Genomic DNA, 10,187 nt, shown 5'->3' on the forward strand with positions numbered 1-10,187 from the left:
CTTCTTTCTCCTACATCCTTCTTACAACACTCCTGTGTGTAATATTCTACTAATGTGTCTCAGATTCTTATCATACATACTTCATTGTATCGGATTTGTCTTATCGCACAAGATAATATAACCGCAGTTGCGAGGATTACCGAAGTGGCGCCAGATTATCCGTTTTCTCTTTTACATTATTGCTTCTTTCTCCTACATCCTTCATACAACACTCCTGTGTGTAATATTCTACTAATGTGTCTCAGATTCTTATCATACATACTTCATTGTATCGGATTTGTCTTATCGCACAAGATAATATAACCGCAGTTGCGAGGATTACCGAAGTGGCGCCAGATTATCCGTTTTCTCTTTTACATTATTGCTTCTTTCTCCTACATCCTTCTTACAACACTCCTGTGTGTAATATTCTACTAATGTGTCTCAGATTCTTATCATACATACTTCATTGTATCTGTGCAAAATATCATAACCGGCTAAGCGTTAGTGAAGCTTATCATTTGAGGGGCTGGGAAAATATTTAAATATATATGTATTTCGGTCTATTCTCATTCTATAGTCCATGTTAGATATGCTCTGATTACATGTTTTAATTTTTTACTGCATGCTTACGCTAAACTACATCAAAAACAAATTTACTCGATTATTTGCTACCCAATTTAAAATACATCATACTCTAAAAATGTTTAGTTTTTGTGCAGACTTTGATTTTTGGGATTTGGCATTTTTAACAGGAGTTTAATCGCAATAGGTGGTTCTCCTTTCACCTAAATATCTTGTGTCCTGAAATCCGTAGTTTTAGTGGTCCATGGTTACAAATTCTCGTTTTTAAAAGCGATATTTTGAAAGTCAAACATAAATTTATTTGTTTGGTAACTAAGTACATATCCTTCGTATTAAATAACGTGTAGTAAGCAAATCTGTAATAACCACAAAGGATGGGCTGGAATTTATCTATAAAATCAATAACAGTTTATTATACAATTACATTAAAAGAAATATTTAAAAACAATTTTAGTCAATATTAATATTATACATGTTTGATTACAAGCTCACTAACTTTGCCCCGTAATAAATGATTCTACAATGTATTGAACGAAATTACTTTTTTACTTTCCATCATGTATATTTTTACTTCTTTTACGATATTATTTAATCTCTACACGCTTAACTTATATGATGGATAGGTTTTATAAATTACCTACAAGGGTAATTTGAATAAATTAAATACACTACTATTTTCAATTGTATACAATGTAAATCCTATTTCAACCAAAGTGAGAGGTCTGCTCAGTGTCTTGGTTGTACTAACATTTCCTACACGGGTCTAAGCTCCACCTCCTCATACATAATCAGTTGGTAGTTACACAGATTTAAATACTAAAGAAGTCCATTGGAACCGTAATGGGTGTTCTGCTCAGTGTCTTGGTTGTACAAACGCTTCCTACACAGGTCTAAGCTCCACCTCCTCATACATAATCAGTTGGTAGTTACACAGATTTAAATACTAAAGAACTCCATTGGAACCGTAATGGGTGTTCTGCTCAGTGTCTTGGTTGTACAAACGCTTCCTACACAGGTCTAAGCTCCACCTCCTCATACATAATCAGTTGGTAGTTACACAGATTTAAATACTAAAGAACTCCATTGGAACCGTAATGGGTGTTCTGCTCAGTGTCTTGGTTGTAAAACGCTTCCTACACAGGTCTAAGCTCCACCTCCTCATACATAATCAGTTGGTAGTTTACACAGATTTAAATACTAAAGAACTCCATTGGAACCGTAATGGGTGTTCTGCTCAGTGTCTTGGTTGTACAAACGCTTCCTACACAGGTCTAAGCTCCACCTCCTCATACATAATCAGTTGGTAGTTACACAGATTTAAATACTAAAGAAGTCCATTGGAACCGTAATGGGTGTTCTGCTCAGTGTCTTGGTTGTACAAACGCTTCCTACACAGGTCTAAGCTCCACCTCCTCACACATAATCAGTTGGTAGTTACACAGATTTAAAATACTAAAGAAGTCCATTGGAACCGTAATGGGTGTTCTGCTCAGTGTCTTGGTTGTACAAACGCTTCCTACGCAGGTCTAAGCTCCACCTCCTCATACATAATCAGTTGGTAGTTACACAGATTTTAAATACTAAAGAAGTCCCATTGGAACCGTAATGGGTGTTCTGCTCAGTGTCTTGGTTGTACAAACGCTTCCTACACGAGTCTAAACTCCACCTCCTCATATATAAATAGTTGGTAGTAAATACTAACTAACTTCTCTGGAACAAATTTTTAATTAAATATTCCTAATAATTTATTTTTCCAACAAAGGTTTGATACATTAATTCGGGAAACATAGATTTCAGTTATGTATATAGGCTATGGCAAGGTATTCTTGAGCCCATAGATAAACTCATTATAATGGTTGATCTGATATTATTAGAGCCGAATCCGTGATAAATGTACAACAAATGTCTTCACACAGTATTAAAACCGAACTCGTTAGTTAATTTACTCGTAAGGTAATTTTAGGTTGTAACTTTAGGATAGTTTTAGAATAAGTTAAAATTTAGGTAGGTTATATGGGTAGAGCTAGGTTAAGTTGAGAAAAGTTAAGTTAGATTGGTTGAGGTTAGATATGGTAAGGTAAGGGTAGTTTAGGTTAGGTTAGGATAGGTTTTAAGGTTCGATTACTTTAGTTATGTTAGATTAGGTTACGTTCTGTTAGGTTAGGAAATGTCACGTTAGGTTAAATTAAGTTTAGTTAGGTTAGGCCATTTAGGTTAGGATAGGATAGGATAGGTTTATGTTATGTAATTTCAGGCTACGTAGTTTAGGTTAGTTTAGTTTAGTAAATTTTTGTTAAGGTTAGATTAGGTAATGTTAAGTTTGGTTAGTTTAAATAACGCTAGATTACTTTTAGTTAGGTTTTTTCTATGTTCCGTTAGATTAGGTGTAAAAGACGTCGCGTTACGTTGTTTACGACGGCTATTATTTAACTTACGTTGGGAGGTGTAATGCTTATAGCATTTAATGTTTAATATGAATCTTTTGTGACTGGATTAAGGGGAAAAACCGAATATACTATAGTAACAGAAGTAAAAAAACAGATTTGTTTGTGAATAATTCGAGTAGAAAGATTTCCTAGCTTATATGTCGAAGAATATTCAAATTCATTGCCATAAAGATTGTCAACTAACAGGTTCCATATCCAGCAGACCCCGCCAAAGGCACTGCTATCTAAAAAACATACATTAATGAGGGCGAAAAGTTTTGCTTCACCTCGGGATCCAAGAACGCTACAGTCGGGTCTGTCGTTACTCTGAAATTGGTGAATTCCTTATTAATTTATTGTGATAAAAACAATGAATAGTTTGATATATTTACTAGCAAAACGAAGTATTCTATGGTAACGTATCATACAGTAAAAACCCTTTATTTTAAGGTAATCTCTTCCTGTACTAAAGGCTGGTTTTCAGAGTTAGCTCGTATCCCAGAAATATAAATACACGTCTGGCAGAATAACAGAATAACAGGTAAGTCCAGATCCGGCTCTAGGCTATAGAGGTAACGAAATTTATATGATGAACTTCACCTTGTTACATTACCCAAGAACTGTCAAGAATGTCATAATATTCTCTAACTTTTCCCTCAACATAAGACGGATCTTTACTCACAAGTAGTAAAAGCGTTGTATATCAAGTAACGCCTTATTTACTCCAAACTTTGCTGTGTGTCCTGAAATCTCGTAACTTGACAAACAAGTAATATCGTATAACAAACGTTACATTCAAAAACGTTATTTGATGTTTAATCAGTTTAATATTGTAATTTTTCTTGTTGGTTGATATTTGTTACAAATAAATATTTTAATCCATATAGGATTACGATGCAATATTATAAAACATAAAACCATAGTGCACCTTTATAAATCGGTACCACTAGCATCAGTCACTATTGTGTGTGGTTCTGCTGTTAGCACTGTAATTCATTTTTTTATAATCGCTTTCTTGTCCGCCTTCAGCAGGTGTTTACGTTACAAAGAACGGTACTTTTGGATTATACCGACCACACCAGTATGAAGAACACAAAAATATAAATTTATAGAAACAAACATGATAGAAAGAAAAAACAACTCTTTAATTACAAAATTACAAACTTACAAGCATTTCCAGGTATTGTGATCAGTATTGTTGTCGCTGTTATCTTATCTTTCTCGAGAATCCCGATTACGGCAGGCCGCGCGGCATCACATGATTTACACGGTACATAATTGCCTTTCCATTACAATTCAATTTATATTTCTGATCAGCCCCTCTAGAATTTGATATTTTACTGATAGGTACTATCTCGAGGGATGTTTTTTTTTCGTCGACCGGAGGCACTCGCATTTTGGGTGGCGGAGTGTGATCAAGAATAAAAACAAGTTTTGACTGTTTTTTTTTCAATAAAGAGTTTAGTTTTATTTTGGTAATGTTTGTTTTTATTGAATTTTTGTGTTTGGAGAAATGTAGAGTTAAAACACGGAAGTACAACAAAGCGACGCACCATCTGAACGGGCGGCGAGACTCTGCAATCACGTTATCTACTAGACCGCTCGACTTTGACCTCTGTCTGAGGATGGGGAGGGGTTTGCGATAAGACAATTCCTGTTTTATATTGACGAAATATTGTTCCTAACGCTAATCTAATAATCAGTAGAAGCAAACTGTCAAATAACGATTCATGTCTGGGTGTGGTCGGTATAGTCCCAAAGTACCCAAAGAACTTAGCCATTACTTGTCCCTCAAAATCATTATTAGCAAAAGTGCAAAAGCTTTAAAGGTCTTAAATGCTTGTTCTGTCTGATAAAAGGTGGCCTGTTATTCAGTGAAAAATCTTCGTTTATTTATAGTAAAAAACCAAATAATGTTTGAATTAAAAAAAACATTTAATTGAACTAGTACCTTTTTATACAAATTGCCTTCATATTTCAAACGAATTTAAGAATTAATAAATATTGGCCTCCAAAATTTTAAAGATAAACGACAGAAAATCGTTATATTACAAAAAGGAACGGCTATAGATCCAAGTACACCTTGTACTCGTTTAGTACATTTTAAGAATTACGATGGAGACATTAGAGTTCTTCTTATTGAAAGTGAAAGGCCGAGAGGATGATAAAACAGTTGTATTTGAATGCAATTTTATTGTTACTGGAATCAACTCAACAGATCTCATGAGTTTATTGAACGTCGTGCACGAGCCCATGGTAGGCCAAAGACAAGGACAACTGATCCGAGTGTCTGTACATTATTCAAACACGACACTTTTACTTTTCGTTTGTATCCTGGGAGTATTCTACACACATACAACACTCCCAGGTGTTAAGCTCTTTATTATTCTTCTTCTCTGTCTCTTACCTGATCAATTTCATGTCGTGATGTGCTCACTGGCTAAATGTGTGTAGTGTGCATATCTCGTCTTTATAACTGATAAATGTCATGGTTCAGTGAAATTGTTAGTTAATTTGCTATATTTTAAAGTTAAGCTGTTCGTTAAAAGTTCAATTTAAACTTAATAGGTCTTAATATAACTGTCTGGTCATAAATACATTTATTTTTATACTGCAGATATACGCAGGTTTTAGTAGAGTATATTAAATCTTTTACTTATTAGAAAGTTGAGGATATAATAAAAAAAAGTTCGAAAAAAGAATGGAGATTGTGTAGTAAATATAAAATGTATTTTTCTCGTTTTGAAATGTTTAGAAGAGAGTTATCTAATATTCTGGGACGACGTAATGTATTCAGTTCTATTCAATGCTAGAACTGTATTCAGTTCTATTCAATGCTAGAACTGTATTCAGTTCTATTCAATGCTAGAACTGTATTCAGTTCTATTCAATGCTAGAACTGTATTCAGTTCTATTCAATGCTAGAACTGTATTCAGTTCTATTCAATGCTAGAACTGTATTCAGTTCTATTCAATGCTAGAACTGAATTCAGTTCTATAATTAATGTTAATAACAAATAATAACAGTCAGAAATATTTATTACAACAATAAATTTAGTATTATTGTGATTAAAAACCTGTAAAATAGTATTTTTAAAGATATTATTAACCCACATTGTCCTACTCTTACGTTTGTGTACAGAACACCTCGGTGGTTTTAGTTATAACAGTTGCAGTACTCTTCAGGGTGATGTGTATTATAATCGTGTTGGATAATATTTTTAAATAGAAATTAGGAGAAATTATGGTTTTATTTTCATTTCAAACGTATAAAAAGTTTTCTCACAACTAGTTCATTTGTTTCTTTTATGTTTTGGAGTAAATGGTCTGACTTACAAGAACAAATGAACACTCTTTAAGACATTGTATATTATGGTAAAAAATAATGAAGATTATCTAGTTTAGTTAGTTAAATTATCTCGTATTTTATTTCCTTATAGTACGACTTATTGGAATAAAACCTAGTATATTTTCATTTCTAATCACTTATATCCCTGACAATGTAGTATTCTTATAATTGTTTTCGTTGGAAAATATAAAATACGGTAGAACCTATTAAAAAGGATGCAAAGAAAAAAGTAACGGAGTTGGTCTCTAAAATGTGCCCCCAATTACCGTACAAACACAGCGATTGCGGCGAGGTACGCGCGGTTCAGTGCTATCCAGAATAATGCACCAATTATACAGTCTCCCACTCTACAGATACATGGTAATAACTTTATTATTCCCAGAGCCTTATACAGACTTACATTGATAATTCATAAACTATACGTGTAATTTTTTACATGTTTACGAAATAAAATGTTTGTAATTATTGAAAAGTTTCGGTTACTTTAAAAAAAGCACTATAAACTCTTAATAATTTATTTTCACACCTAAAAATACGAAATAATTTTCCCTAAACAAATCTTGTTCTTAATATATTATGGCACATTTGATAGGTGAATGGTAACCGACCTAAACTAAACGCTATAACAATGCTTTTAACATCCGCATGAAATAATCCTACGATTATACTAATGTTTTTTTTTTCTCTTAGGACAAGAGGCTTATAAATTGCACTTAGTCCTATAACAACCTTGGCACTGCTTCAGGAGTGACAGGATATTCAGGATGGTTAAGGCCAGGGGGTAGGGGCCGCATCCTATTGAGATTCGTGAGGAAAAATTAGGTCACTAATCTCAAAGTCATATCTCCCCGGAAGAGGGGAAGGCCAGCTCTTAACCAGCCTCTCCAGTCAAAGCAGGCAAGGGTGACACATCCTTGTTGAGGCTAGCAAGAACCGCTGACACTGAGGGAACGAACCCCATCAACTCCAACAGTCCATCTCCTGCAGTAGACTAGACCTATCGAATTACCCTTGCACCCTAGAATCTCGAGATTTGCGGTTAGTGATGTGCCGGTCCTGGACATCCATAAGTTTGCCCAAATGTAACTGACACATCATCTTTTGCTGTGCTCAGTGGTAGGTTCAACTGGAAGTTATAAACCAGCCAGAATTGATCCCTGCTGGGAACCTGTAAACAGACAGAATGTTACCATTCTCAACTCTTGTGTCAGGAAAATGTAACAAATCCTGTAGGTGTCATCTAAATTATTGGCTGTTTCTAAAAAGTCTTCAACAAAAAGTACCAATTTTTTGTCAAAGTACCTGATGTGTAATTTATTAATATGCAATATGAAGAAAGTGATTTTAACGATAAGTTTTTAAAATGAGAATAGGAAACCAGCTATATCAGAAGTAAACCAGACGTACAATAAATTAAGTAAACGGAGTCTACAACTTACGTTATTATTGTAAATAAATTAAAGTCTGTACATAATAAACATACTAACACATTAACCCTAGTTCTATCGGTAACAATAGTTTGGAACGAGTAAAATGAGGAATAGCCAAACTAGTTAACACATAATGTTGTGATGTGTTGTTAGTAGATATTTTAAACTAAATTACTAAAATATGCTATTTAGCTAGTTTATTTAAATTGATGTAATAAGAACTTCAAAAAAGTTTTCACATGGAAACATTACTATGTAGACCTTCGAATTTTGAATACCGTGTCACATGCTTTCACTGAAGATTTTTTTGTAGTGGAAAATGGAATTATCAGAACAAGGGTTATATTGCAGACCATAACCGAAAGTAATAAAGTAAACCGAGTGAAAACGGTAAAATGCAAATACAATAAAAATATGAGAAATTCGAGCGTCTTTTAATCATTTTAAAAGTAGATTTTAACACTTTCTAAATGTACAGGTGCAAAATGTATAGCAAATTTCTTCCGTACCGAATTAAAAATTAAAATAATTTATTTAATTTAATTGTCTCTCTAGCACCACAAAATATATGATTGAATTTGTAACTGACAAAAAATTGACAGCATATTATAAGACCTATGGATAATAGTTTCTACTACGAAACAAGAAGCGGCTATAGAGGTTGGATATTATTAATATTTTATTCTGAGTAAGTCATAATATTTCAAATCTAATATTAAACATAATATCAAATATGATTTAAACTCTTAATGTTTAATAACTTCCTTAAATCTTGAGAGAGGCTCTGAGGTGCAAGGTTTTGTTACCTATTCTGGGTCCGTCCCAAATGACATACTGTACAATGTACGCCTGAATATATTATAATTCATGGCTAACAGCTGTAAGTTTCCATATTCATGTCACTTACCCAGTTACACTTGCCTTCTACCACAGAAATAAAATCCTACTATACAATGTACATTTGAATATATTATAGTTCATTTCTAACAGCTGTACGTTCCCATATTCATGTCACTTACCCAGTTACACTTGCCTTGTACCACAGAAATAAAATCCTACTGTACAATGTACATTTGAATATATTATAGTTCATTTCTAACAGCTGTACGTTCCCATATTCATGTCACTTACCCAGTTACACTTGCCTTCTACCACAGAAATCAAATCCTACTGTACAATGTACATCTGAATATATTATAGTTCATTTCTAACAGCTGTACGTTCCCATATTCATGCCACTTACCCAGTTACACTTGCCTTCTACCACAGAAATAAAATCCTACTATACAATGTACATTTGAATATATTATAGTTCATTTCTAACAGCTGTACGTTCCCATATTCATGTCACTTACCCAGTTACACTTGCCTTCTACCACAGAAATCAAATCCTACTGTACAATGTACATCTGAATATATTATAGTTCATTTCTAACAGCTGTACGTTCCCATATTCATGCCACTTACCCAGTTACACTTGCCTTCTACCACAGAAATCAAATCCTACTGTACAATGTACATCTGAATATATTATAGTTCATTTCTAACAGCTGTACGTTCCCATATTCATGCCACTTACCCAGTTACACTTGCCTTCTACCACAGAAATAATGTTCCTACTGTACAATGTACATCTGAATATATTATAGTTCATGGCTAACAGCTGTAAGTTTCGATATTCATGTCACTTACCCAGTTACACTTGCTTTCTACCACAGAAATCAAATCTTACATTATACGACTGAATATATCAATCGTATTCATCACTAACAGCTTTAAGTTTTCATATTCATATCACTTACCCAGTTACACTTTCGTTCGACATACGAATCAAATTTTATTCTTTCATAGTACAAAAAGAAGGTTATGAAAAAGTAAATGAATCTGTCAAGAAAATATTGCTTTGTATTACCAGTTATTTATATATACGTTATTCGTCCGTGCCGTGTTTTGTGTGCCATGTAAACTGCTTACCACGAGAATAATAAATTCTGTGAAATTCATAAGGACAAAACAAAATGTTAGTTGAATTTAGAGTTTAGCTTCAGTTTCAACCTTCTTTTTTATTGCAGTGTTTGGTATCTGAAACTGTCTCAGACAAGACTCCTGAAATCAAGATAGAAAAATTAAGAATCAAATGAAGAAGCTCAAAACGAAACATTTACATCGTTTCGACATCAGAGACACCTGTAAAATAGGTGAAGTAATAGTCTTATCTTCTCATCAGGTACACAACTGAGTGAACTGCGATGTGACAGATTTGAGCTTCCTTGTTGTCGACTTTCTTTGGATCTCTTCAGACGAACATGACTCCAGATTCCAGGAGTCAAGTATGAGACAGCGTCCGATACCAGGTACTGTAAATAAAAAGAAGGTGAACTGGAGCTAAACTCAAAATCCAATTGAATCAACCCTTCC

This window comes from Homalodisca vitripennis, unplaced genomic scaffold (genome assembly GCF_021130785.1).
Source record: "Homalodisca vitripennis isolate AUS2020 unplaced genomic scaffold, UT_GWSS_2.1 ScUCBcl_6030;HRSCAF=13050, whole genome shotgun sequence".
In the NCBI taxonomy this organism is placed as follows: domain Eukaryota; kingdom Metazoa; phylum Arthropoda; class Insecta; order Hemiptera; family Cicadellidae; genus Homalodisca; species Homalodisca vitripennis.